The sequence below is a fragment of the Scyliorhinus torazame genome, chromosome 1 (assembly GCF_047496885.1).
Source record: "Scyliorhinus torazame isolate Kashiwa2021f chromosome 1, sScyTor2.1, whole genome shotgun sequence".
NCBI lineage: Eukaryota > Metazoa > Chordata > Chondrichthyes > Carcharhiniformes > Scyliorhinidae > Scyliorhinus > Scyliorhinus torazame.
The window spans coordinates 316,574,229-316,579,954 of record NC_092707.1 but is presented as its reverse complement, the minus strand read 5'-3'; positions in this window follow the sequence as shown (position 1 = coordinate 316,579,954).

The following is a 5,726-nucleotide window of genomic DNA, read 5'->3' as shown; positions in this document are numbered from 1 at the left end:
TGCTACAAAAATCTCCTGGGACTTGAGTAGACCTCCTTTCGTGCCAGCTTTTATCTGGGATTTGTACTACTTGTCTGCGCCAACCTGAAATATGCTAATGCCATGAGAAATGGCTGCCTTATGTAGGGCCACAGTAACCATTCCCATTCCCATAATCTTTGGACCTATGTGCCCACTGATGAGCCAATTAGTTGGTTTAATGGTGGCGATCAGGTCCTGAACATCCTGATAAATAGTTGTTCATACCACCAGCAACTGGATGTTGTCATGGAGGTTTCTATCTAATGTATCCTACCACCACAGGGGTAATGTATTTCCCTAATAACGGAGTCACTGATTAGTCTAAGGGTAATGTTTGAGTTGAAGGCTGTGTGGTGTTATCAGGTATTGCTGTACCTAAGAGGCTGATGACCATTGGTTAAACCTAGGAGTTTACCATTGGCTGTTGATACGTAGCTCCGCCCTGACAGGCAGAGTATAAGAACCGGTGCCGTCCCAGCAGCCTTCACTTTCTGTACCGAAGCTGCTGGGGAACAAGTTCTAGTCGATTAAAGCCTTCAGTTATGAAATCACTTTGTCTTGAGTGTAATTGATCGTGCATCAATTAAATCGACTAGACTTAAGCTGAAGGATTGGTCTCCGAATCAAACCGGAGTGCCTACAACTCAGCCCCCACGCGGAGAACTCGGCTGCAATATTTAACCACTGGCTGGCGTGCTTTAAAGGCTACCTCGAGACAGCCCGGAGGCACCCCATCAGGTAAAAACTGAAAATGCATCTCCTGCACACAAGGGTCAGCCCTGGGATCTACACCCTTATCGAGGAGGCGGAGGACTATGATGCCGCGATCGAACTGTTAAAAGGACATTATATCCGCCCTGTAAATCAGGTCTACACACATCACCTGCTTGCAACTAGACGGCAAAGCCCCGGGGAATCGTTGGAGGATTTCTACCGGGCGCTACTGGTGCTAGGCCGAAACTGTGGCTGCCCGCAAGTTTCGGGGAGCGAGCACACGGAACTTTTAATCAAGGATGCTTTCGTAGCAGGTATGAGCTCAGAGATCCGCCAAAGACTCCTAGAAAAGGACACCCTGGGACTTAGAGAGGCATGGGCCCTGGCAGGGTCCATGGACGTAGCCTCCCAAAACCTGCAACCCTATGCGCCCGACCGCGCGGCGGCCCCCTGGGCTGTGTGGCACCCCGCAGCGGCAGCCCCACAGACCTTCCCCCTGACCCCACAGGCCTGCGCTGCGAGATGGCCCGCTAATACCGCCGGGCCCCGCTGTGTCTTCTGCGGGCAGGCGAATCATCCCCGCCCACGCTGCCCGGCCCGCACCGCCACCTGCAAAGGGTGCAGCAAGAAGGGCCACTTTGTGGGGGTCTGCCAGGCCTGCGCCGTGGCCGCGGTCTGCAGCGACTCCGGACTGCCGTGGCAACCCCCCCTTCAGGCCCCGACCTGTCAGCGCTCACCGCCACCACCCTATCATAGGGCCACGTGCGACCCACGGGCACGGCCATCTTGCCCCCCGGACACCACGCTGGACGGGTGGGCGCCGCCATTTTGTCCATCCCCGCCGCCATCTTGTCCATCCCTGGCCACCATGTGCGACCCATGGGAGACGCCATCTTGGATGGGGCCCCAGGCCCCCAGCACGGCCGACTACACGCTGCCCAATCAGAACTCGCAACTGCTTCATCTGGCCTCGGTGACACTGGACCAAAGTCGACCTCAGACACTCACAACAGCAACAACGATGTCATCATCAACGGCCACGAGACGTCTTGCCTGATTGACTCTGGGAGCACGGAAAGCTTTGTTCACCCTGACATGGTAAGGCGCTGTTCACTTGTTACCCACCCTGTAAACCAAAGGATCTTCCTGGCCTCCGGGTCACACTCGGTGAGGATAAAGGGGTTCTGCCTAGCAAACCTCACTGTCCAAGGCAGGAGATTCAACAATTTCCGACTTTATGTCCTGCCGCACCTCTGCGCGGCTACACTCCTGGGGTTGGACTTCCAATGTAACTTGCAAAGCCCGACCTTTAAATTCGGCGGCCCTATACCCCCCGTTACTGTCTGAGGCCTCGCGACCCTTAAGGTCGACCCGCCTTCCCTGTTTGTGAACCTCACCCCGGATTGCAAACCCGTCGCCACCAGGAGCAGACGGTACAGTGCCTAGGACCGGACCTTCATCAGGTCAGAGGTCCAAAGGCTGCTGGGGGAAGGGGTCATCGAAGCGAGCAACAGTCCCTGGAGAGCTCAAATAGTGGTGGCAAAGACCGGGGAGAAACATAGGATGGTCATTGACTACAGTCAGACCATCAACAGGTTTACGCAGCTGGACGCGTACCCTCTCCCCGTATAGCCGACCTGGTAAACAGGATCGCGCAATAAAAGGTCTTCTCCACGGTGGATCTCAAGTCCGCCTCCCACCAGCTACCCCTCCGTAATAGTGACCACAAGTACACTGCATGCGAAGCAGATGGGCGGCTCTATCAATTTTTAAGAGTTCCCTTTGGTGTCACTAATGGGGTCTCGGTCTTCCAGCGAGAGATGGACCGAATGGTTGACCGGTACGGCTGACGCGCAACGTTCCCGTATCTGGATAATGTCACCATCTGCGGCCATGACCAGCAGGACCACGACACCAACCTCCGCAAATTTCTCCAGACCGCGAAAATCCTTAACTTGAGGTACAGTAAGGATAAATGCGTATTTAGCCCCGACCGTCTAGCCATTCTAGGCTACGTAGTGCGAAATGGAGTTATAGGCCCCGACCCTGAGCGCACGCGCCCCCTTATGGAGTTCTCCCTCCCTCACTGCCCCAAGGCCCTGAAGCGCTGCCGAGGGTTTTTCAGTTACTACGCCCAGTGGGTCCATAACTATGCAGACAAAGCCCAACCCCTAATCCAGTCACAACCTTCCCCCTGTCGACGGAGGCCCGCCAGGCCTTCGGCCGCATCAAAGCAGACATTGCAAAGGCCACGATGCGCGCCATCGACGAGTCCCTCCCCTTCCAGGTCGAGAGCGATGCGTCCGACGTAGCTCTGGCGGCCACCCTCAACCAAGCGGGCAGGCCCGTGGCTTCTTCTCACATACCCTCCATGCTTCCAAAATTCGCCATTCCTCGGTCAAAAAAGAGGCACAAGCCATAGTTGAAGCTGTGAGACATTGGAGGCATTACCTGGCCGGCAGAAGATTCACTCTCCTCACAGGCCAACGGTCGGTTGCCTTCATGTTCGATAATGCACTGCGGGGCAAGATTAAAAACGACGAGATCTTGCGGTGGAGGGTAGAACTCTCCACCTTCAACTACGAAATCTTGTACCATCCGAGGAAGCTAAACGAGCCTCCTGATGCCCTGTCCCGCGGCACTTGTGCCACTTCACAAGTGGACCGCCACCGAGCCCTCCACGAGGACCTCTGCCACCCGGGGGTCACTCGTTTCTTCCACTTCGCCAAGACCCGCAACCTGCCCTATTCCATCGAGGTCAGGACAGTCACCAGGGACTGCCAAATCTGCGCGGAGTGCAAACCGCACTTCTACCGGCCAGAGAGGGTGCACCTGATAAAGGCTTCCCGTCCCTTTGAACGCCTCAGCATGGATTTCAAAGGCCCCCTCCCCTCCACCGACCGCAACTTGTATTTCCTGAACGTGATTGACGAGTACTCCCGGTTCCCATTCGCCATCCCCTGCCCAGACATGACCGCAACCACCGTCATCAAGGCCCTCCAGGGTATCTACACTGTTTGGTTTCCCCGCGTACATACACTGTGATAGGGGTCCTCCTTTATGAACAACGAACTGCGTCAATTCCTGCTCGGCAGGGGCATTGCCTCAAGCAGGACGACCAGTTACAACCCCCGGGGAAACGGACAGGTGGAGAGGGAGAACAGAACGGTCTGGAAGGCTGTTCTACTGGCCCTACGGTCCAGGAATCTCCCAGTATCCCGCTGGCAGGAAGTCCTCCCGGTGGCCCTCTACGCCATCCGGTCGCTGCTCTGTACAACCACAAATCAGACACCTCATGAACGTCTCCTTGTTTTCCCCAGGAAGTCCTCCTCCGGGACCTCGCTCCCAACCTGGCTAGCGACACCCGGACCCATCCTGCTTCGGAAGCACGTGCAGGCGCACAAGTCGGACCTGTTAGTCGAGAGGGTCCATCTGCTGCACGCTAACCCCCAGTACGCCTACGTGGCATTCCCTGACGGCCGGCAAGATACAGTCTCCCTTCAGGACCTGCCGCCCGCCGGAACCCCACGCGCACCCAAACCATTACCCCCCCCCCCCCCCCCCCCCCCACAGCACGTCACTGGAGGGTCAGTACTCCCGCCGCTCTTGCCTAGGCCCACCCACCCACCGACGCTCCCTACAGGCGCCCCCCCCCCCCCCCCGTGTCAACCGTTTGCCCCAACAACGCCGCCTAGGGGTGACGAAGCTGCCAGGGAGGCCGAAACCATGCTCCCGGAGTCGCAACCACCTGGACTCCTACCAGAATCACCACCGAAGCCCAGACGATCCAGAAGGACGACCAGGCCACCCGATCGACTGATTGCTTCGCTGTGACTTTAACCGTGAACGAATACTTTGTAAATATTCTCGACAGCCCTGTAAGGAGGTATCACGGTACCTCCATATCTGATCATACCGTGTTAAAGGCGACTGTTACCACTGGCCACCACCCCCACCGGACTCTTTTTTAACAGGGGTTGAATGTGGTATTATCAGGTATTGCTGTACCTAAGAAGCTGATGACCATTGGTTAAACCTAGGAGTTTACCATTGGCTGTTGATACGTAGCTCCGCCCTGACAGGCGGAGTATAAGAGCTGGTGCCGTCCCAGCAGCCTTCACTTTCTGTACCGGAGCTGCTGGGGAACAAGTTCTAGTCGATTAAAGCCTTCAGTTATGAAATCAATTCGTCTTGAGTGTAATTGATCATGCATCAGGCTGCTACAACTTCAAATGTGGTTTCTATGTACTCTCGCCAGAAAGAAAAAAATACGTTCTGACCAATATTCTTATTTCCCCGTTTTACTGCTGCTCCATTTTAAAGTATGCAAGACCAGTATTCTTATTTCCCCATTTTACTGTGCATTGATGCCTGTAATTGCACATTCCTGACTCTGCTATGGTAATGATCCAAGCATCAGAAAAATGATCTGAGTTCATGCTACTTCTTAGGGTGGGCAAGAAGTGCCCACCCCTCTTTACTTACCAGGATCATTTTGCAACTTTTATTGATCTTTACAACCTCAAAAGCAGATTCTTAATATGCAAGACATGCAATAACCTCAAGATGAATTGAAGAATATAATTAGTAATCAAGAACTATAACTGCACTGAATGATAGGCCATTTTCTTATGATTCCTAAAAGAAAGAAAGAACTAATGGATACTCATACTATGAAAAGAATTTCTCCTATTTCCTCCTGCACTTGCAACTTCAATGACAAAAAATTCCGCTTGGCAACAACATGAATGTAGCTGAGAAGCTCTTAAAAGGGTTATGGTTTGATTGCAGATTTTTTTCTTCTGAAAGAACAGAAACAGCATTATTTTTAGAAGCCAGAGTGATAATTACACACTCTGGCGGAACAAAACATCCAACAGATGAATAGAGCTGCAGCTTAAACCAGTCATTATTCAACCCTTTCCAATCAGCATGGTGACATCACAAAGAATGTGAAGTAACAAAACATGTCTCTCTCTCTGTTGGTCAGG